The sequence below is a fragment of the Panthera uncia genome (assembly GCF_023721935.1).
Source record: "Panthera uncia isolate 11264 chromosome C1 unlocalized genomic scaffold, Puncia_PCG_1.0 HiC_scaffold_3, whole genome shotgun sequence".
NCBI classification, from domain to species: Eukaryota; Metazoa; Chordata; class Mammalia; order Carnivora; family Felidae; genus Panthera; species Panthera uncia.
In genome coordinates this window covers 108,693,785-108,718,581 of record NW_026057584.1, presented here as the reverse complement: position 1 = coordinate 108,718,581, position 24,797 = coordinate 108,693,785, and the positions used below count along the sequence as shown (strand labels likewise).

The following is a 24,797-nucleotide window of genomic DNA, read 5'->3' as shown; positions in this document are numbered from 1 at the left end:
CTCGCACGTCTAATTAGCCTGTGAAATCTCCACTCCTGGGCATGATTTTTAGTATTGTAATGGTGGACAAAGTCGGTGAAAGGTCAGCATTGGCATCTATCTTAGCGCAGACTGGTTTGTTACTGTTCTGCTACCGAGCTTCCATTTTAGGTGACTGTCCCCTCCTGAGCTCTATTACTCGGGTTGGTTGGCTCAGCTCTTCTGCAGACCTAGCAGCAGAACACTGGATTCTGTGGTTAGGGGTGAGGGGGCCTGATTCCAGTTCCTGCCTTGCCTCATCAGGGCCCCTGAGAAGGCTTCAGCAGTTTCAGTGCCTCCTTTTATGGTGCCAGCCTGCTGTTGTCCCTCCTAGTCACCAACTTCCCGTGGACTGCAAACTCACAGCTGGGTGAACCGCAGCTCTGCATCTGGTATCACAGCTTTCGACATCTCTGCATTTCAGGATCGGATGAAGAGGCTGCCAGTTGTATATGCCTCTTTAAAGTGGAAAAACAAAACCGTTTGCTGTATGTCCTGTTCTTGGTGGATAAAAATGGGCTGGTTTAAATCATAATCATAGCTTGCTTGCCTATGTAAGATTGCACAGAGGTAGCTCTGGGATTCTAACTAGGATCTGGTCAGAACTCACCTTTTCAGAAACTTGGCTTCTGCCAGTTTCTAATTTTCAACGAGCAGGGGTGGTTTTCAAAATGTTTAACAACTTAGGGGCCATTGACCGTAGTGCTGTCAGACATTAAGCCTCTAATGCCAGATCAGGGTAAGGTCCTGGAGAGATGGGGAATGGTCAGAGGTTACTTATGAAAGTATTTTGATATTTTAGTAATTGGTATAGCCCTGGGGTACTACTCAGCTGAATCTCCTCTTTCTGTCTCTCTCATATACATACACACACAGGTCTTGTAACTCCCAGATTTATTTGCATTCAAAATAGAGAAAGGATCTGGGAATGCAAGCTGGTGCAGCCACTCTGGAAAACAGTATGGAGGTTCCTCAAAAAACTAAAAATAGAGGGGTGCCTGGGTGGCTCAGTCGGTTAAGCGTCTGACTTCGGCTCAGGTCATGATCTCACAATCCGTGAGTTCCAGCCCCGCGTCGGGGTCTGTACTGACAGCTCGGAGCCTGGAGCCTGTTTCAGATTCTGTGTCTCCCTCTCTCTCTGCCCCTCCTCTACTCATGCTCTGTCTCTCTGTGTCTCAAAAATAAATAAAAACATTAAAAAAAAAAAATAGACTACCCTATGACCCAGCAATTGCACTACTAGGCATTTATCCACGGGATACGGGTGTGGTGTTTCGAAGGGACACATGCACCCCCATGTTTATAGCAGCACTATCAACAGTAGCCAAAGTATGGAAAGAGCCCAAATGTCCATCGATGGATGAATGGATGTGTATGTGTGTGTGTATATATATATATATATATATATATATACACACATATACATATATATATACACACATATATATGTGTGTATATATATGTATATATATACAATGGAGTATTACTCTGCAATCAAAAAGAATGAAATCTTGCCATTTGCAACTACGTGGATGGAACTGGAGGGTATTATGCGAAGTGAAATCAGAGAAAGACAAAAATCATAAGACTTCACTCATGAGGACTTTGAACATAAGGGAAGGGAAACAAAAATAATATAAAAACAGGGAGGAAGACAAAACAGAAGACACTCATAAATATGGAGAACAAACTGAGGGTTACAGGAGGGGTTGTGGGAGGAGGGATGGGATAAATGGGGAAGGGGCACTAAGGAATCTACTCCTGAAATCATTGTTGCACTATATGCTAACTAATTTGGATGTAAATTAAAAATAAAATTCAAGAAAAAATAGAGAAGGATGAAGGGCAGCCTGCCTGTGAGCCCAGGTGTTTGTGGCTAGGCACTGTTAAGTGTTTTCTATATCTTACTGAAACTTCACACAACACTTGGGGAATTTTTAAAACACTCTAACGCACTTAATGCTTTTATGCTCTCTAATGCTCTTACAATCTTTACATCGGGTCTTTCATTCAACACGTTTTATTATGTGCCCACCATATCAGGCTGGGATTAAAGAAGGAGAGCAAGATAGGAAGGTTCCAGCTCTGCTGGAGCCTTCATGCTAGTGGGGAGAGACAGACAAGAAAAAAAAACCCAACTATGTAGATTAGCCTGGGAACAAGTGCTACATTAGATATAGTGCTTGGGGGTGGCCTTTTTGAGAAGATGCTATTTGATCTGCCAAAGATAGAAAAATCGGTGGGAGGGGGGCGGCAGGGAGAGTTCCAGATCAGGAGAGAGAATGCTAAGAGCGAAGGCATGAATGGGGGTAGGGGTACCGATGCAGAGAAAACAAGCTGAAATGGCGCTTTGTAAGTCAGGGAGAAACTCAGGAGTTGAGTTTGAGCCCCCACACTGGGGTGGGGGTGGTGGTGGTGGTGGTGATTACTTAAATAAATAAACTTAAAAAATATAAGAATACATAATATATAAAAAAAATATAATATATATGTAAATATATATAACATATATAACATATTTTATATATATATATATAAAGTTACCTAAGTGCTATCAATAGAGCACTCATTACATAATTGTTCAGAGGTGCCTGGCTGGCTCATTTGGAAGAACATGTGACTCTTGGTCTTGGGATTGTGAGTTTGAGCCCCACATTGGGTATAGATATTACTTAAATAAATATTGTTCAACCATATGACAAAACCATGAAGCTGTTAAAAGTTGAAGGACATATCTGTGTGTGAACTGAGAAATTAAAAGAGTCAAGATATATTGTCACAACAGAAGCAAGGTAAGTTTGTATAGTATCCTATTTATGTAGAAAAAAAAATCTTGTGTACAGTATTTTCACATATGTGTCTTTGGAAAGGTACTCTCTTTGGTAAGCGTGGCGTGAGGTGAGGGAGTGTGTGAGGGTGGAGAGTGATCCTCTTTTCACTGTTTTCCCTTTTTGTACCTTTAAGTTTGTGCCATTTGCATGTATTAATCCCCCCAAATCAACGAAGCAATTCTTCAACCTTTTATTTAAAAAAAATTTCAAATACACACAAAAACAGAATAGCGTATAATGAACTCTCGCCTATCACCGAGCCAACTTGTGTCATCTCTCTCTTTCCTCCCTTTCCCCCTTAAGGATATTCAGCTATTAAAAAAGAAAAAAAAAAAAAAAGAACATTCCTTAGATCGTTGCAAACCCTTAATTTCCCAAATTCTGAAAAACTGAAAATTCAGGTTGATTTTGAGAAATTTTTGCCAATTTTATTGTTTATTATTTACATTGTTTAGTGTTTATTCCTTTTATGGAGGAGTGCCTTTTTGGATGTCCTTACTTAACCATACCTGCTGATGTCCTTGACTGGAATATTTTAAACTTTTTTTTTAAGTTTCTTTATTTTGAGAGAGAGAGTGAGTGTGTGTGCATGCGTGCACATGAGTGTGAACAGGGAAGGGGCAGAGAGAGAGAGAGAGAGAGGTCAGCACAGAGCCAGATGTGGGGCTCAATCCCACTAACCACGAGATCATGACCTAAGCTGAAATCAAGTATCAGACATTTAACTGACTGAGCCACCCAGACACCCCTATTACATCATTTTATATATCATTTAACACACAAATAATTCAGAATGTAACTAATATGAAAAGATTTTTAAGATTTAATTAAATATCATTGTTACATGTAAAAAATTGAATAGTTCTTTAATGCCATCTAGTATCTACCCACCCAATCCATGTCCAAATATATCCAGTTTTTCAAAAATTTTTTTACTTTTTCTTTTTTTTTTTTTTTAAACTCCATTTGTTCAGTTCAGGATACAAATAAGGGCCACACACTGCATTTAGCTAGCATGTCTTTTGTTAAAAAGAAAAATCACAGGTCCAAAACGGAGTCACTTATTCATGATAGGCCACGTCGCCAAACTGAGGTTTAACACTTAATGTAATTGCTGTTTCAACTTCCTCCAGAAATGCAATCTTACCTGGTCAGTCAGGGATTTTCTGGCCAGCACCAGTGAGGTAATCTGTCGTATGGGCCAAGGTTAAGCCAACCCAAAATGTGCTACTTTGGCATACTGATTATTTTATTTTATTATTTTTACATTTATTTATTTATTTTGAGAGAGAGGGAGAGGGAGAAAGTCCTTTCAAGAGAGAGCAGGGGAGGGACAGAGAGAGAATCCCAAGCAGGCCCCAAGCTGGCAGTGTAGGAGCCCAACGTGGGGCTCAAACTCACAAATTTTGAGTTCATAACCTGAGCTGAGATTAAGAGTTGGAAGCCTACTGACTGAGACACCCAGGTGCTCCATGGCATACTGATTATTTTAAGTAAAAGTTACTTAAGAAACAGCCAATGCTGAAAAAGATGTCTGATGCCCCTTTGTCTCCAGAAAACAGGATAGAAATTTCCCTTGTGAATGGCATCCTTTCTACACCAGGAGGTAATAATATATACTTATTACCAGAGATAGGGAATTTAGACCTGAGAAGGGTATATAAATAATGATGTTACTTTTTACTAATTTACTGCCCCAACACAAATTCAGTTTAAAATTCCTTATTAATACCATGTGATTTCATTCTTATGTGGAATTTTAAAAAACAGATGAACATATGGGAAGGGGGAAAGAAAGGAGAGGGAAACAAACCACAAAAGAATATTTAAAATTTTTTTTTAAATTTATTTTTGAGAGAGAGAAAGTGGAGGAAGGGCAGAGGGAGAGGGAGACACAGAATCCAAAGCAGGCTCCAGGCTCTGAGCTGTCAGCACAGAGCCCAACCTGGGGCTTGAACTCACAAACCTTGAGATCATGACCTGAGCCAAAGTCTGCACTTAACCAGCTGAGCCACCCAGGCACCTCCACAAAAGAATCTTAACGACAGAGAACAAACTGAGGGTGAATGGAGGGAGGGGGATGGGGGATGGGCTAAATGGGTGATGGGTACTAAGAAGGGCACTTGTAATGAGCACTTGGTGTTGTATGTATGTAAGTGATGAATCACTGAATTCTACACCTGAAACCAATATTACACTGTAAGTTAACTAGCTAAAATTTAAATAAAAATAAAATTCCTTACTAATTGAAGCTCATGAACATGAATTTTCTTTGTCCTGTCAATTCCTCAAAGATTTATTGTCTCTTTGTGTAAAAACTACAAAAACTGCCTGCCCTACTAATTTGTTTGGTCTGAATTTTGTTATTGGGCCTTCTTGCACATGTAATTAAATCGGCTTTTTCCTCCTCTTAATCTGTTTCGTGTCAATTTTATTCTTAGACTAGCTAGAAGAATCTTGAAGGGTATGGAAAATTTTTCCTTCCCAACACTGTGACAGGGGCCCTCTCCATCCCCTAAAGGAAGTTGAGATATTTCACCTGATAAGATTTCTCACTCCACCAAGGGAAGGTGATCTTACCTGAAACAATCCTTTCTTTTCTTTTGCTAACTATCCTACCCCATTTCTGTCTATAAAACCCTTCCTTTTGTATAGCTCCTTGAAGTTCTTTTGTATTTGCTGGATGGGATGCTGCAGGATTCATAAGCAGCTTAACAAAGCCAATTAGATCTTCAATTTTGCTCAGCTGAATTTTTTTCTTAAGTCTCTAATTGATAAATCAATCTGTAACAGTTCCATGCCTCTATTTTTTTTTAAAGTAAGTTTTATGACCCATGTGGGGTTTGAATTCATTATCCCAAGACCAAGACTCCTGTTTTATGGACTGAGCCAGCCATGCACCTTGATGCCTCTATTCTTTAACAACTTTTCTTGGAGATAGATCACTTGTATAGAATTCTATAGAATATGACTGTTTGCATACTTGTGGTGTTATCTCCTAGTCAATTTAAAAAACATGGGGCACCTGGCTGGCTCAGTTGATTGAGCATCATTGAGCTTTCAGCTCAGGTCATAATCTCATGGTTTGTGAGTTCAAGCCCTGCATTGGGCTTTGCACTGATGGTGTGGAGCCTGCTTGGGATTCTCTCTGTCTCTCTGCCGTGACTCTGCTTGCACTCTCTCTCTCAAAATAAATAAATAAATAAACTTAAAAACAAATAACAACAAATTTCCTGGGGCGCCTAGCTGGCTCAGTTGGTAGAATGTGCGACTCTTGATCTCAGGGTTGTAAGTTTGGGCCACATGTTGGATGTAGAAATTGCTTAAAAATAAAATATTAAAACAAAACCATTTTCCTGGCATGACTTACAAGATTAGAGGTATGAATAGCTTTTACTTATGATTAGATTGATCCTCTAATGCAGCACATCTTAAGACTCTTCAAGGATCAGGATACTTTAATATGCTTGAATGCCTTCCCTACCACTTGGAGCTGTAATATCTAGGAACGGACCACTTGCTTGTCATTTTTCTTTTCTACCTTTAGAATTCTACTTAAGGGTGGATGCCTTAAGGTCACTCTCCTGACTCCATTATCCAACTTCAGCTTCTGAGAATCCTGCATTCCATCCTGACTGGACTGTCCTTCAGTATTCCTGCTATCCTATCCTACACTAACGACATGGAACTGGAATTGTCTGTCTCTTGTACTGCAAGGAACTCTTTGAGATCTGGTTCATTCTGTGCTTGGAAGTTAGAGGAAATGCAGGGCAGTACTGTTTATGGCTTAAACACCATGGAGTCACTTAAATTAAATCAGTCACTGTGCTGTCAGCACAGAGCCTGATATGAGGCTCAAACTCACAAACTGCGAGATCATGACCTGAGCCGAAGCTGGATGCTTAACTGACTGAGCCACCCAGGTGCCCCATATTTATTTATTTTTATTTATTTACTTTGAAGGAGGGAGGGAGGGGGAGAGAGAAAGAGAGAGAAAGAGAGAGAGAGAGAGAGAATCCCGAGCCAGAGATCCACATTGTCAGCATGGAGCCTGATGTGGAGCTTGAACTAATGAACCATGAAATCATGACCTGAGCCAAAATCAAGAGTTGGATGCTTAACTGAGCCACCCAGATACCCCTTTATTTTTTTAAGTAATGTCTCTGTCCAGTATGGGGCTCTAACTCACGACCCTGAGATTGAATTGTATGCTTTAACAACTGAGCCAGCCAGTTGCCCAATATTTAAAAAATTTTTTATTCACGTTATCGTATTATTTCCCAAAAGTTAGAAGACCATTTGTTTGGAATTTGTATTGTGAACCTCATATAAATGGAATCATCCCTGTCCTCTTTTGCCCCTGATTTAACGGCATCTGTGACATTCATCCAAGTTGTGTTTATCAGTACTTATTTCATGTAGTTCACTGTATGACCACACTACGGTTCATTTACATGCAGCAGCACTGTTGGACATTGGATGGATCGATTATTCTGATCAAAGCTGCTATGCACACTTCTGTACAAGCCTCTATTAGATGTATGCCCTCATTCCAATTGCTGGGTCGCACGCCGAGTGAGTATAAACTTAGCTCCAACAGACACTGTTAAATGTTTTTCAAAGTGGTCGTACCACATGGTTCAGCTTTTATAACTTGGTCTGACTCAGGAAGGGAGTCACATTAAGAGGCCCGACTTGCATTGGGGTGATATAAACTCCAGCTGCACGCTTGACTAAGTTAAGTGCTTTCATTTAAATGCTCAAAATACTAGCAGGCAGGAGCTCCAATTTCACGGATAAATAGACTTAGCATGGCCAAGTGCCTTGCCCACAGTTTCACTCTAGGCCACACGCTGGAACTGCCACTCCGCCCCCGAACAAATTTCTTATTCAAACCCTGAAAAACTGGGTGTTCTTGAGGGCATTAAGTTTAGCTCACAGCGCGAAGAAAGTCAGCACCGCTTAACACCTTCGCCGCGCCTCGGTTGGCAGCGCGGACTTCCGCTCAGCGGGAACAAAGGAAGCCCTCAGGCAAGCCGCAAGGGGATTCGGCCGGGTCCCACCCCTCACCTACGCACCTGCGCAGATGGAGGCCGACCGAGCTAGGCGCCCCAGGCGCGAGTGACGTATAACGTCCGACGGTGCGTGGTGACGCCAGGGCGTGCGCTCGGTGGCTCGTAGGGGAAGATGGCGGCTGCTCCTTTGGAGGAGAGGGATTGAGAGGGGAGGAGGGAAGAGGCTAGATGCGAGAGACCTTCCCGGCGGTGGAGACGAACTCTTCGCTCGCCATTCATTAGGAGCTTTGCTCAGCGCCGGAGGGTGAGTGCGGCGGCGGCACGGGACTGCTCGCTTGCTGCAGACGATGGCACTTTCCGCCATTTTCAAGCTCGGCCGTTGCGTGCTTTGGGGGCCTAGAGGGGCGCCTGGGGACAGGTTGGGAGAACTGGGAGCATCGTCGTCGGGAGGGCCCTTTGAGGCTGGGTCGACTTTTAGGGGAGGGAGCTGGAGGCTTGAGGTAGACCAGAAAAGGAGGGCATGGTGGAAGTAAAGCCCCTGATTGGCGACGAGAAGACGTAGGTAGGGTAGGCCACGGATAAGACGTGAAGTTTGGAGAAGGGAAGCGCGTTAAACGTAGATTTGGGGCGGGAGTGGAAGGGGCTGAGCCGAGAGTTGAATGGAGTGCGGCTTTTGGTTCAAGGGTCGCGGGAAGTTAATGGGAAACCTGTGAAACAGCAGCAGGTTTAGCCTCGATATTATCGTGTCTTGAAATTGGTGTTTGTAATAGGTATAAGTCCACAGCTTGACGGGCAAAAACCCTTCTCCTTTGGAATAGTTACATTCCTGTTTTGCTTGCTTTCGATCATGTTAGTTGCAAGTGTGCCTACAGTAACTCCCTTTTTATCTCCGGTTTTAAGTTGCTCCCTGACAACTACGTATTTAGGATTTTAGCTTTTTTTTTTTTTTTTTTTTAAGAAATACTAATACTCTTTTGTAACCCCTGTGGTTAGTGACCCTTCCGTCGTAAGAGGAAGGTGGGTCGACAGGGAATTCCGTAATTGGATCTGTTCAAATCAGATCAGAAAAGTACTTGTTACTTGTAGAAAACTTGTCAAGAATGTTTTTAAGTAATTTCTGCACAGATGACATTATCTTAACTGTTTAGGAACTTTGGAAGACATTAGAGTATGAACAAAAAAAGCCGGTGTTAAAAGAAATACCTTTTGGGAGCGCTGAGTTGACTTTTAAGTACACTCTGGAGATAGAGTGTATGCAGTATTTTTGCCTGTGAACGTGATGCAATGGTAGATCTATTTAAAACAAAACTTTTAGAGACTGTTAGTTAAAAGGAAACATGTTAATTGTTCTCATGGTGGCTTTTTCTTTTCCTAATCTTAATTGGATTTGACACCCATCTTTAATCGCCATAAGATACTTTTGCAGTTTTTAATTGGTCTCCTTGATTGGAAGATAAAATAACTGGAACGACTTTTTTTTTTTTTTTGGCAGAGGCTTGCAGTTACTCTTTAGCCTGTTTCATTGAACTTTACGGAAAAATTTTCTCTTTTTGTACTCGTGGTAAGAATATTGATAGAAAGTTGACCTTACATCACAATGATGTAGTTACAAATAAATTCTTATCTATGATGTTGATGGCTTAACTTACATACTTTGGTGAAAAGTACTAAAAGGTCAGATTTTGCCATCACAGATTTATCTTGATCTAAGGCTTTAATTATACTTTTGCTAACCACTTAATGTATTTTTTCAGTTCTCTTTGCTAAGTAATAAGTCCATATTTCACATTGCTTTGGGAGAAACATGTTATTTATTGCCAAATTCCAAACTGTTTCATATTTCAGAGTAGGAAAGTAAGGTTATAGCAAAGCTTTAAAACTACAACAAATCTGTTGCTTGTGTGTCAGTTAAGCATCTGATTCTTGATCTCAGGGTCGTGAGTTCAAACCCAGTGTTGGGCTTTTTATTAAAAAATAAAAATTAAAAAAACCCCCAAACTACAACAGATATATTGACAGAAATATTAGTGAAAGTCTCACTTATGAATATATATGTAATCCTTTTGAGGTTGCTTAGCAAAAAATTAGGGGTCTTAGTACTGTTTTTAGATAAAGTGGTATTATTTGTAGTCTGCAGATTAGAAATCTTTATTATCAAAGAATATTTAATTAAATACCATAAGCTTACAACTTGCTTAAATACTGCAGATTTGTTCTTTTAAGATTCCAGAACATTCCAAGATTTTGTGTTGAAATTTTTGCTTGTAAGAGAGGTTATATCTGTTTTTCTTTTCTTCTTTCTTTCTTTTCTTTTCTTTTCTTTTCTTTTTTTTTTTTTTGTCGAATGGTGAAAGTTTCTCTGTTGCTGTGTAATGTGTTGTGACAAGTAGGTCTCCTGACCATAGTTTTAATGCTTCAAGATATTTTATCTTTTGTCTTTGACAGTGACATAGGTTAAAAACTTTCCTCCTTGAACACACACTGTGGCTGGTAACATTTGTGTCCCCATTGCGAAAGATTTACATTAGTGCCAGACATGGAAGCTCTTAAGTATGTTGGAAAATATTCCCCAAATTACACTTCTCCATTTCTGGTCCTTGATTGTTTTATGTAGTATTTTCTCGTGAAAATTGACTGACTTCATAATGTTTGTATTGTACCGTATATTCATAATTTGAATGCTTATAAATTCTCAGAGCTGGGTAGTATTGGAAAGGGCTTGACTTCCGGCATCAGACAGACCTAGTTTTGAATGCCAGGCTCACCACTAACTAGCTTTTTTTAAAATATTGGGTCAGATAATGAAACTCTGAACATCAGTTTCCTTACACATGAAAGTGTTAAATAAATAAAAACACCCTACAAATTACTTAGCCAACTAAATTCAAGTAACAGAAAGAAAAATGCCAAAATTTATTGAATGCTTACTACATTATCATTTTCTTTCACCTTTGAGATAACTATTATAATAATTATTTTTTTTGAGGTATAATTGACATGTAACATGATATTAGTTTCAGGTGTACAACATAATGATTTAGTATTTATATCTATTGCAAAATGACCACCTCAATAAGTCTAGTTAACGTCTGTCACCATAGAAGGTTACACATTTTTTTTTCTTGTGATAACTTTTAGGATCTATGTATATGCACTATACTATTATTAAATATAGTCGCCATGTTGCACATTACATCCCCATGACTTATTTTATAACTGGAAGTTTGTACCTTTTCCCCTTCACCTATTTTGCCTCCCTTTCACTTTTCAGTTCTTAAAGATTAACTCAGATATCTTTATTAAAGACTTGGCAGTCTCATTCTCTTGTAAACTATTCCTTTCCCTGTGTTATTAAAGCATTTGGTACATATCTCTGTTTAATGTATTTTGATTGTGTATCTTCTCCACTACTTTGTGAGCTCTTTGAAGGCAGATCCTTCATTGCCTTACATTTTTGTATTCATAAAACCATGGCATTCTAAAAATTGTTTTATAGAAGTGAGTGAATTTTCCACAAAAACTATTCTCATGATTCTACTGGGATTCATTTCACACAGATCTGGTTTATTTCTACTCCTTGGCTTTAACTTTTTGCCTGTCTTCCTCCTCTAGACTATTCGTAACCTATCCATTCCTCAAAATCCAGCTAAATCTCATCCCATTAATAAGGTCTTCAGAAACTTGTCGTGTATTTATTTATTAAAAACATTTTAAATGTTTATTTGTTTTTGAGAGAGACAGAGACAGAGCATGAGTGGGGGAGGGGCACAGAGCTAGAGAGACACAGAATCCAAAGCAGGCTGCAGGCTCTGAGCTGTCAGCACAGAGCCTGATGTGGGGCTCGAACCCATGAACCGTGAAATCATGACCTGAGCTGAAGTGTGACACTTAACCCCACTCAGCTACCCAGGCTCTCCTTTTTATTTATTTATAATTCCTCTCTCCAGTTAGCCTAGGGTCTGTGTGACTGCCTTCTGTTACTTTGTGTCCTTTAGTACCTGGCACTATGCCTTACCCATTTTGAGTAGGTCCTTGGGTGGGATGATAAATGCAAAATTGTGCTTGAGGCTGAGTTTGTTATAGGCTCCTGCTCTATTCACTGTCCCACTTAGGAAGATACTTTTAAGAGCCATTTCTCCTTTTTTGGATGTGGGATATTCTGGTAACTTTCTTATCTTTTTATGTTATGAGAAATTGCAAACATCCAGAAAAGTTGAAAGAATGAATACCTATTACCTTCCATTTAGATTTACCTGTTACTAACACTTAACCATTTTGCTTTAGCTATCTAAGTCCCCTCTCAACAACCAATTGAAATTAAATTGCATATGCCATGCTATTTGTCCCCTAAACACCTCAGGATGCCTCTTTTTTTTTTTTTTTTTTTTAAAGTTTATTTATTTTGAGAGAGAGAGCATGCATGTGCATGGGGAGGGGGGGGGATTGCAGAGCAGAGAGGAGAAGCAGAGGGAGAGGGAGAGAGAGAATCCCAAGCAGGCTCAGCACTGTCAGTGCAGAACCTGACATGGGACTTGAACGCATGAACCATGAGATCATTACCTGAGCTGAGATCAAGAGTTGGATGCTTCACTAACTGAGCCATCCAGATGCCCCAGGATGCATCTTTTAAAAATAGTGTCATTCTTCTACACTTTAAACATTTTTATTTCAAGCCTGACTCCATCTAAGGCAGTACTAAAAACACGATACCATTATTATGCCTGAGGCAATTAGCATTAAGTCTTTGGCATTGATTATTTTTTTAATTTTTATTTTTTATAGATTTTTAAAAATTTTTAAATTTATTTATTTATTTGGAGGGAGAGAGAGAGAGAGAGGGAGGGAAAGAGAGAATGAGCAGGGGAGGGTCAGAGAGAGAGAGAGGAAGAGAGAGAATCCTAAGCAGGCTCTGCACTGACAGCACAGAGCCAGATGCGGGGCTAGAACTCAGGAACTGTGAGATCATGACGTGAGCTAAAGTTGGATGTTTAACCGACTGAGTCACCCAGGCACCCCTTTAAAGATTTTATTTATTTTTTTTAATTAAAAAAAAATTTTTTTTAACGTTTATTTATTTTTGAGACAGAGAGAGACAGAGCATGAACGAGGGAGGGTCAGAGAGAGAAGGAGACACAGAATCTGAAGCAGGCTCCAGGCTCTGAGCTGTCAGCACAGAGCCCGACGCGGGGCTTGAACTCACGGACTGTGAGATCATGACCTGAGCCGAAGTCGGCCGCTTAACCGACTGAGTCACCCAGGCGCCCCATTTAAAGATTTTATTTTTAAGTAATCTCTACCCCCCCGTGTGGGGCCTGAGCTTACAACCCCGAGATCAAGAGTCACATGCTCCACTGACTGAGCCAGCCAGGCACCCCTTTATTGTTTTTTCTCTCTCTCTCTCTTTTTTTTTTTTTTTTTTATGTTTTTATTTTTGAGACAGAACAAGCGAGAGAGCGAGTGAGAGAACAAGAGCAGGGGAGCGGCAGAGAGAGAGGGAGATAGAGGCTCTGAAGCAGGCTCCAGGCTCTGTCAGCACAGAGCCTGATGTGGGGCTGGAACTCACCAACTGTGAGATCATGACCTGAGATGAAATTGGATGCTTAACCGATTGAGCCACCCAGAGCCCCTCTTGTTTTTTGTTTTTGTTTTTAATGTTTGTTTACTTTTGAGAGAGAGAGGGAGGGAGAGATTTAGCAGGGGAGGAAGGGCAGAGAGAGAGGGGGACAGATGATCTGAAGCAGGCTCTGTGCTGATAGAGAGCCTGCTGTGGGGCTCGAACTCACGAACTGTGAGATCATGACCTGAGCTGAAGTTGGATGCTTAACCGACTGAGCCACCCAGCACCCAATCGATTTAATTTTGTAATATATCAAATATGTACATGGTTTACAATTTAAGACTATACTGAAAGAATTACTTCAGTCTTGGTTCTGTCTCTAGGCTCTCCACTACAATTCTCACTCACCCAATGTATGTATGTGTGTATTCTTATTTTTCTTTTCTGTAAAAACTTGTGACCTTTTTTAAATTGTGATGAAAAAATTTACCATCTTAACCATTTTTAAGCATACAGTTTAGTAGCATTAAGTATATTCACATTGTTGTGCCACAGATCTGAGAACTTTCTTCATCTTATAAAACTGGAACTCTGTACCCATGGAACAACTCCCCATTTCCGCCTCCTCCAGCCTGTGGCTATTCTACTTTGTGTTTCTAGGAGTTTGACTATTTTAGATACCTCATATGGTTGAAATCATGCATTATTTTTGTGGCTGGCTTATTGCACTTAACCATAATGTCCACAAGGCTCATCCATGTTGTAGAATGTGGCAAGATTTCCTTCCTTTTTTACAGCTTAACAATATTCCATTGTATGTATATACCACATTATATTTATCCATTCATCCGTGGCTCATTGACTTTTTGGTTATTGTGAATACTGCTGCTGTGAGCATGGGGGTGTCCAAATATCTCTTCATGATCCTGTTTTCAATTCTTTTTAAATTTTTTTTTTGTTTTAACGTTTATTTATTTTTGAGACAGAGAGAGACAGAGCATGAACGGGGGAGGGTAAGAGAGAGGGAGACACAGAATCTGAAACAGGCTCTAGGCTCTGAGCCGTCAGCACAGAGCCCAACGTGGGGCTCGAACTCACGGACTGCGAAATCATGACCTGAGCTGAAGTCGGCCGCTTAACCAACTGAGCCACCCAGGCGCCCCTCAATTCTTATGAATATATACCCAGAAGTGGGATTGCTGGATCATATGGTAGTCTATTTTTCATTAAAAAATTTTTTTTAAAACGTTTATTTATTTTTGAGAGACAGGGCATGAGCTGGAGAGGGGCAGAGATAGACACAGAATCGGAAACAGGCTCCAGGCTCTGAGCTGTCATTGCAGAGCCTGACGCGGGGCTCAGACCCATGAACTGTGAGATCATGACCTGAGCTGAAGTCAGATGCTTAACTGACTGAGCCACCCAGGCACCCCTATTTTTCATTTTTTGAGCAGCTTCCATCCCGTTTTCCATAGCGATCATACCATTTTATATTTTATATTCCTGCTAATAGTACAAAAGGGTTCCAATTTCTCCACATCCCCATCAACAATGTTTCTTTGATAGTAGCCATTCTGTTAGGTGTGAGGTGATATTTCATTGTGGTTTTAATTTCCATTTCTCTCATGATTAGTGATGTTGAGCATCTTTTCATATGCTTTTTGGCAATTTGTATATCAGCTTTGGAGAAATGTCTATTCAAATCCTTTGCCCCAATTTTAATTGGATTATTTGATTTTTTGTTGTTGAGTTGTAGGAGTTCTTTACCTCTTCTGGATACTAACCCCTTATTAGGCATGTGATTTGCGGGTATTTTCTCCCATTCTGTAGGTTGCCTTTTCTCTCTTAATTGTGTTCTTTGCTGTGCAAAAGTTGGAAAGTTTGATGTTTCCCATTTCTGTGTGTGATCCTTGTTCTTTTTCCACCTAACAATATATTCAAGAAATCATTCCATATCAATTCAGAGCTCCCCCCTTCCCCCACACCCACCCCGTGATAATGTGATTTATAATAAGAAATACATATTTGATCTTTGTCCAGTTTTTGGCACAGAGCTCCTAAAACTCTTGGAATTTCCTAGGTGATTAGAGTGATGTGTGTCTTGACATTCAAAACAAACCTCTTTGAACCACACTGTATTTATGTTAAGGAGCTGACTTTTGGAAAGCTGTGGGATAGGGGCTGGTTGCCAGGGAAACCAACCAAGTGATTAGATGGTTGGATTTTCAGTCTCACCTTCTCAACCTCAGAGAGAGAGGTTGGAGGTAGGATCAGTTGCCAGTGGCCAGTGATTTAGTGAACCATGCCTAGGTAAAGAAGCCTCCATAAAAGGCCAAAAGGATGAGGTTCAGAAAGCTTCCAATTTGGTGATTGTGTAGAGATTTGGGTAGCTTGGTGGGTCAGCGGATGTGGATGCTCTAACCCTTTTCCTACATACCTTGCCCTGTATGTCTCTTCCATCTGACTAACCAGTAATCTAGTAAGTAAAATGTTTGGGTTGTTATCACTTTCAAGTTATTACGAAAAATAGTGAATAATGTTATGAATAATAGTTATGAATAATAGCATACAAGTTTTTGTGTAGACATAATGCTTTCGGTTCTCTTGGCATTATACCTAGGAATGGAATTGCTGGTTGTTATGGTAATTCTGTATTTGTGATTTAAGGAGATTCCAAATCTGTTTTCTCAAAAGACTGTACTATTTCATATTCTTACCAGCAGTATATGAGGGTTAGAATTTCTCCATATCCTCACCACCACGTGTTATTTGCCTTCTTTTAGATTATAGCTACCCTAATGGATGTGCAGTGTTATCTCATGGCTTTGATTTGCATTTTCCTAATGACTAATAATGGTGAACATCTTTTCATGTGCTTATTGGCCATTTATATATCTTCTTTAGAGAAGTCTCTTTTCAGATACTTTGCCCATTTAAAATATTAGGTTATTTGTTTTTTATTATTACTGAATATATTGTAAATGCTGCAAGTCCCTTATCAGATACATGATTTGCAGAAATTTTCTCTCATTTTATGGATTGTCTTTTCACTTTCTTGATGGTATTATTGAAGCACAAAAGTAATTTTGATGATGTCCAATTTATTTTTTCTTCTGTTGATTGTGCTTTTGGTATTATATCTTAAGAAGGCTTTGTCTCATAGTCATGAATATATTATATGTTTGCTGTATTTGATGCAGTTAACAATTGGTCAAGCATTTGATTTACCCAACCAAGAATGTGTGTTGTCCATAGGGTAAATATGAGTAGGATTTTGACTTTTTGGTTAGAAACTTGTAAGGCTTTACTTTGTGGTTAGAAATCTTTAAGCTTTAGTTTTGGCTCTAATAAAAGCAGTTTTACATAACTGTACTTAACCTTTATTTTATAAAGGGTAAGGAAGGATATATATTTCATTGGTGAAATTTATTTATTATTTTTATTTTCTTAAAGCTTTTAAGTAATCTCTACCCCCAACATGGGCTCAAACTCAACCCTGAGATTAAGTGTTGCATGCTCTACTGACTGAGCCAGCCAGGTGCTCCATTAGTGAAATTTTTTTAACTTCATTTTTATTATTAAAAAAATTTTTTTAAGTTTATTCGGAAAGAGAGATTGTGTGTGCACATGCGAGCAGGAGAAGGGGCAGTGAGAGAGGAGAGAGAATTCTAAGCAGGCTCTGCACTGGCAGCGTGAGCCCAACACAGGGCTTAAACTCAAAAATCATGAGATCATAACCTGAGCCAAAATCAAGAGTTGGACGCTCAACACTCTGAGCCACCCAGGTGCCCCTAATTTCACTTTTAATATTTGATTAACTCTCAGTTTACTGTGTCCTTAATAACCACTATATTTTTGAGGTCCAGACTGGGTTGGAGGGAAATACAAATTGAGATAGTGTGTGTCATAGGGTAATTAAAGACACCGTAAATGCCAAATACTGAGGAACTTGTTAGGCTTTTAGGCCAATATGGGTAAGAACTAGAAACCGAGAACTGGTCCAAAGTCAAGAAACATTCAAAGCCTTGAGCATGTCAGTTTATCTTGCTGTTGACAAATTTGAAATATTCAGGACCATATCTTTAGGGATTGTTGCTTTGGGAATGATTTTGGGTATTCTGTTAAGTGCTTTTACCTTCAGTTTAGTTGTTAAGCTAGATTAAAAATGAGCTAAACGAAATTTAGGAAAATTCTTACCTATTCCCTGTGTAATCTTGAAATTATAGAATTGTTTTATTTTTGAAGGTCATCAAATCTAGACTTTTTAATTTGAAGATAAAGAAACAGGATTGAAGAGATTAAATTTGTTTGTAGTCACACGGTGGCAGAATTCAGGTCACCTGAATACCAGTTTAGTGTTCTTCATTCCACCTTTACAAAAAACCCAGAGCATTTCATAGTATAACTTGGAAGGGCTGTTTGGTTCATTGTCTCTGGGAGAGAGCTAAAATGACAAGTTACATACCTAAAAGAGTCTAAAATAGAAAAATCTTCCATCAGGATTTAAGTGGTCACATTGTTTGTGGTCCTTAAGTTGTCACAAATAGCTTTGTTCAGAATTGGTTACTGGTGAGAACTTTGGTGTATTTTTATTTTAGTAATGTGATGATTTTCAGTCTTTAAATCTGCATTTGGGAGAATATTTCTTAGTAGATTTTATACACACAGAAACACACACAGCCACCCACCCTCACATCCCAAATGTAGCCCCGTGCCTCCCTATGTTTCATATACTCAAATTGTAGTTGGTATTATTAATAAGAGTCTTTTTCATCCACATTTTCTCTCTCTTTTTAAGTTTATTTTGAGAGAGAGAGAGCTGGGGAGGCACAGAGAGAGAGGGAGGGCAGGAGGGAGACAGAATCCCAAGCAGGCTCCACACCCCCAGTGCAGAGCCTGATGTGGGGGGGCTCAAACTCATGAACTGTGAGATCATGACCTGAGCCAAAATCAAGAGTTGGACGCTCAACCGACTGAGCCACCTGAGCCACCCAGGCCCCCTTCACCTACATTTTCTACCCCAGTGCTCATTTCCAGTTATATTTTTTATGTCGCTTTTGTGCCCAGAGTAGACATTTCCAGTTTTGTGTCTGGCTGTGTTCATAACACTAACACTACAGTTGGTAGCATTACTTTTATAAGTTATTTCATTTTTGTGTATTTATTCATTCATTTATGTGCTATATACATGTGTTAAGAAACAGTGAAAAGTACAAGAGGATGTGCAGTGATCTGTCTTCTTGCAACTATCTTCTTTCTTCTATGCAGTAGCTGTCTTTATCAGTTTGTTGTGAAATCTTCCAAAGTAATGTGAGGTATATGTAGCAAATTTATGCACTATAGATGTGTATGTGTTCCTTTTTCTGTTGCTTTTCACACACACATTAACATTCTATATATTGGTTTGTACTTCCTTTTTTTCACTTAACAGTTTATCTTGGAGATCCTAAATAGAATTACCTCCTTTATGGTAGTTTTCGTAATATGCACTGTATGTATATTTCATGGTTTACTTTGACTAGTCCTCTGTTTAACAGACATAGTTGGTTTCCAGTCTTTGTTATTGCAAAAAGTGCTCTGCCTGTGTAGGGGTGAATTCATGGACATGGGATTGCTTGGTCAAAGTATGTACCCCATTAGTGTCTGAGTATAGTTGTTTCTCTCACATCAACACATGTATTATGGATTTTGCTTTTTTTTTAAATTTTTAATGTTTGTTTTGAGAGAGAGAGAGAGAGAGAGAGAATGAGAATGAGCAGGGGAGGGGCAGAGAGAGGGAGACATAGAATCTGAAGAAGGCTCCAGGCTCTGAGCTGTCAGCACAGAGCCCGACGCGGGGCTCGAACTCATGGAGCATGAGATCATGACCTGAGCTGAAGTTGGTCGCTTAACCATCTGAGCCACCCAGGTGCCCTGGTATTTTGCTTTTATTTTTAAATAAAGATTTTACTTGAAGTAATCTCTACACCTAATGTGGGGCTTGAATTCACAACCTTGAGATCAAGAGTCACATGTTCTACCTGCTGAACCAGCAGGCACCCCTGATTTTTGCTTTTTTGAGTGATGTTGCTTTCCAGTAAGTGATGAAGAGTCATTCTTCAGCATGAGTATTGAAGGGAATTTAAAATCACCAATTTGGGAGCTCCTGGGTGGCTCGGTTGGTTGAGCATCTGGCTCTTAGTTTCAGCTCAGGTCATGATCTCATAGTTCTTGAGTTCAAACCCACAGATAGATCCCTTGACAGCACAGAGCCTGCTTGGGATTCTCTCTCCCCCACTCTGTCTGCCCCTCCTCTGCTCACTTTCTGTTTTTCTCAAAATAAAATCAAATCACTAATTTGCCCCTTTTTGATCATTTCTGGGGTATATTTTTGCATAGTAAAATGTTATGCAGCTCATTGAATACATTATTTAAAGTAGATCTCAAGGGCCGTCCATTAGAATCTTGTTTTGTATAGGTAAAAACCATAGATTTTTAAAAAAAAAAATTTTTTTTAACGTTTATTTTTGAGACAGAGAGAGACAGAGCATGAATGGGGGAGGGTCAGAGAGAGGGAGACACAGAATCCGAAACAGGCTCCAGGCTCTGAGCTGTCAGCACAGAGCCCGACGTGGGGCTCGAGCTCAAGGACCGCGAGATCATGACCTGAGCCGAAGTCGGACACTTAACTGACTGAGCCACCCAGGCGTCCCAAAACCATAGATTTAAAAAAAATTTGTGAAGACTAAAAAATTTAGTGAGAGATTTTGGTAAAAAGATATGTACATCTTCCTTGATTATTATAATTGAGTAAATTCTTTTCTTGTCTCTTATTCCTCCTTTAAAATTGCATAGGATAATTTATCTTTCTAAAATTCAAATTTTATCATTCACATTTCTTGGATGACTCATCATTGTCCACAATAGTAGTTTTATACTTTTTTTTTTTTATTTATTTTTTTAACGTTTATTTATTTTTGAGACAGAGAGAGACAGAGCATGAATGGGGGAGGGTCAGAGAGAGGGAGACACAGAATCTGAAACAGGCTCCAGGCTCTGAGCTGTCAGCACAGAGCCCGACGCGGGGCTCGAACTCACGGACCGTGAGATCATGACCTGAGCCGAAGTCGGACACTTAACCGACTGAGCCACCCAGGTGCCCCTATACTTTTTTGAACCCCGTGAGGTGTCTGATGAAAGTTGTTTACTCTTTTCCCAGACAAATATGTAAATATTCATATTAGAATTCTTGCAGCTGTGAGGTGAGGGGGTCACTGAACTCCTTTTGCCCATTTGTGTATCCATAGACCCCAGTTAAGGCTTCCTGCATTATTTGATAGATTTAGCATGTCTTCAGCATGTGTAGGTTGACATAACAGAAATTTCAGAATTCAGCTCCAATATATGAACTTCCTCTGCTGCTCACTCTTAACACCTACCCTGTCCATGAACCACTTTTAAAAACTTAAGTGCACCTAAAACCAATCCAGTGTTATATGTCAATTTTGTCTCCATTAGAACAGAGTCCTTTTATTCTTTTTGCTATTTCACTCTGCCTGTTGTCCAGTTGGTATATTCCTTTTTTTAATCACTGCATAATTTTTAAAATTTTTATTAAGAGAGAGCATGAGTTGGAGAGAGGAGCGGAGGGAGAGAGAGAGAGAATCTTTTTTTAAAAAAATTTTTTAATGTTTATTCATTTTTTGAGAGAGACAGAGAGAGAGACAGAGCGCAAGTGGGGGAGGGGCTGAGCTGTCAGCACAGAGCCTGATGCGGGGCTCGAACCCATGAACCTCGAGATCGTGACCTGAACCAAAGTTGACTGCTTAACCGACTGTGCCACCCAGGTGCCCTGAGAGAGAAGAGAGAGCGAGAGCAAGAACGAGAGAGAGAGAAAGAGAAAGAAAAAGAAAATCTTAAGTGGGCTCCACACTGGGTGCAGAGTGTGACCTGAGCATGACCATGGGATCATGACCTGTGCTGAAAACAATAGTTCAACCAACTGAGCCACCCAGGTGCTCCTATCACTGACTGCATAAATGAATTCACTTGAAACTTGTTTTAAATCTGTGCTTCCGCGCTCATTAATTCTTGTTTCTTCCCATAGTATTCCCTCTCATAGCATTTAAAAATTAATGCTGGGTGGCTCAGTCGGTTGAGCGTCCGACTTCAGCCAGGTCACGATCTCGCGGTCCGTGAGTTCGAGCCCCGCGTCAGGCTCTGGGCTGATGGCTCGGAGCCTGGAGCCTGCTTCTGATTCTGTGTCTCCCTCTCTCTCTGCCCCTGCCCCTGCCCCATTCATGCTCTGTCTCTTTGTGTCTCAAAAATAAATAAAACGTTAAAAAAAAAATTAAAAAAAAAAAAGAAAATTTCAAGAGTTAACAAAGTATCTTTTGTAACTAATAAGTGATTATAGCGAGGTTTCAAAATACAAGATAAATATACAGAAGCCAATTGCTTTCTTATATACCAGCAACGAACAGTTGGAATCTGGAAATAAAGCAGTGCCATCTATATTAGCACCCCCCCCCCCAAATCCCTTAGATATTAATCTTAAAAAAATGTACAAAATCTGCATGAGGAAAGCTGTAAACTCTTTGAAAGAAATCAAATAATACTTAAATGGAAAAATATTCCATATTGCATGGATAAGAAGATTCAATATTGTTCAAGCTGTCAGTTCTTTTGAATTTGATCTGTAGATTCAGTGTGATCCAATTCAAAATCCCAGCAAGCTATTTTATGGATACATCGATAAACAAAGCTCCTTTTATTCAGGTAAGTATCATCAATGGCTACTAAATGGTTGATTATTAGAGAACAGAATATTCACACATTTCTAAGGTATTACCTGAGGTACTAAACATTTTAGATATGCAGAAAAATTGAAAGTAGTTAATACCATAGACTTGCCTCCTATATTCAACATTTATTACAATTTTGGTGTAGTTTCTTTTTCTATTAGTTTGCTAGGCAGCCATAACACAACTGGGTTGCTTAAACAATAGTCAGTTATTGGGGTGCCTGGGTGGCTTGGTCGGTTGGGCGTCTGACTTTGGCTCAGGTCATGATCTCACGGTCCGTGGGTTCGAGCCCCGCGTCGGACTCTGTGCTGACAGCTCAGAGCCTGGAGCCTGTTTTGGATTCTGTGCCTCCCTCTCTCTCTGCCCCTCCCCTGTTCATGCTCTGTCTTTCTCTGTCTCAAAAATAAATAAACGTTAAAAAAAAAAACAATAGTCACTTTTATTTTACAGTTCTAAACATTTATTTGTTTTTTATTTTATTTTTTAAGTTTATTTACTTAGATATCACAAGCAGGGGAGGGTCAGAGAGAAGGAGAGAGAATTCCAAGCAGGCTCCACACCAACAGTGCAGAGCCTGATGTGGGGCTTGAACCCATGAACCATGATATGACCTGACCTGAGATGAAGAGTCAGACGCCCATCAAACTGTGCCACCCAAGTGCCCCTCTAAACATTTTTGTTTGTTTGTTTTCTATTTATTTATTTATTTTTTAAAACTTACATCCAAATTAGCATATAGTGCAACAATGATTTCAGGAATAGATTCCTTAGTGCCACTACCCATTTAGCCTATCCCCCCTCCCACTAAACATTTTTTTTTATTTTTTAAATATGAAATTTATTGTCAAATTGGTTTCCATACAACACCCACTGCTCATCCCAAAAGGTGCCCTCCTCAATACGCATCACCCACTCTCCCCTCCCTCTCACCCCCCATTAACCCTCAGTTTGTTCTCAGTTTTTTTTTTTCTTTTTTTAATGTTTATTTATTTTTGAGACAGAGAGAGACAGAGCATGAACGGGGGAGGGTCAGAGAGAGGGAGACACAGAATCTGAAACAGGCTCCAGGCTCTGAGCTGTCAGCACAGAGCCCGATGTGGGGCTCGAACTCACGGACCGCGAGATCATGACCTGAGCCGAAGTCGGCCGCTTAACCGACTGAGCCACCCAGGTGCCCCTATTCTCAGTTTTTAAGAGTCTCTTATGCTTTGGCTCTCTCCCTCTCTAACCTTTTTTTTTTTTATTTTTTATTTTTAATTTTTCTTCCCCTCCCCCATGGACTTCTGTTAAGTTTCTCAGGATCCACATAAGAGTGAAAACATATGGTATCTGTCTTTCTCTGTATGACTTATTTCACTTAGCATAACACTCTTCAGTTCCATCCATGTTGCTACAAAAGGCCGTATTTCATTCTTTCTCATTGCCACGTAGTATTCCATTGTGTATATAAACCACAATTTCTTTATCCATTCATCAGTTGATGGACATTTAGGCTCTTTCCATAATTTGGCTATTGTTGAGAGTGCTGCTATAAACATTGGGGTATAAGTGCCCCTATGCATCAGCACTCCTGTATTCCTTGAGTAAATTCCTAGCAGTGCTATTGCTAGGTCATAGGATAGGTCTATTTATAATTTTTTGAGGAACCTTCACACTGTTTTCCAGAGCGGCTGCACCAGTTTGCATTCCCACCAACAGTGCAAGAGGGTTCCCGTTTCTCCACATCCTCTCCAGCATCTATAGTCTCTTGATTTGTTCATTTTAGCCACTCTGACCGGTGTGAGGTGATATCTGAGTGTGGTTTTGATTTGTATTTCCTTGATGGGGAGTGACATTGAGCATCTTTTCATGTGCCTGTTAGCCATCTGGATGTCTTCTTTAGAGAAGTGTCTATTCATGTTTTCTGCCCATTTCTTCACTGGATTATTTATTTTTTGGGTGTGGAGTTTGGTGAGTTCTTTATAGATTTTGGATACTAGCCCTTTGTCTGATATGTCATTTGCAAATATCTTTTCCCATTCCGTTGGTTGCCTTTTAGTTTTGTTGTTTCCTTTGCTGTGCAGAAGCTTTTTATCTTCATGAGGTCCTAATAGTTCATTTTTGCTTTTAATTCCCTTGCCTTTGGGGATGTGTCAAGTAAGAAATTGCTGCAGCTGAGGTCGAAGAGGTTTTTTTGAGGAGAGAATGTGAGTGTGGGAGGGGCATAGAGAGAGGGAGACAGACTATCTGAAGCGGGCTGTGCACTGACAGTAGAGAGCCTGATGGGGGCTTGAACTCATAAGCCGTGAGATCTACCTAAGCCGAAGTTGGATGCCTAACGGACTGAGCCATCCAGGCGCCCCTATTGTCTTACATTTCTGAAGACTAGGTGTCTGGGATCAAGTATCAGTGGGGCCTTGTTCCCTCTGAAGATGTTAGGGAAGGATCTGTTCCAGGCTTCTCTCCTAGTTTCTGGTAGTTCTTTAGCTTGTGCTGGCATAACTCCAATCTTTATGTGTGTCCAAATCCCCATGCCCCCTTTTTTTTTTTTTCAAACAAAAGGCATTTATTCTCTCACAGTTCTGGAGGCTAGAAGTCCAGAATTTCCCCTTTT

General features: G+C 40.0%; 1 protein-coding gene across 4 annotated transcripts in view; it reads left to right on the top strand.

Annotated features, from left to right (window-relative positions):
* Positions 1-7,996: 7,996 nt before the first annotated feature.
* Positions 7,997-24,797, top strand: part of WDR33 (WD repeat domain 33) — a 106,763-nt gene continuing 89,962 nt past the window's right edge. For all 4 annotated transcript variants that reach the window (XM_049615779.1, XM_049615778.1, XM_049615781.1 and 1 more), the window contains exon 1: positions 7,997-8,168. The gene's annotated coding sequence lies outside the window, so the exon portion shown is untranslated. The remainder of the gene's footprint in view (positions 8,169-24,797) is intronic.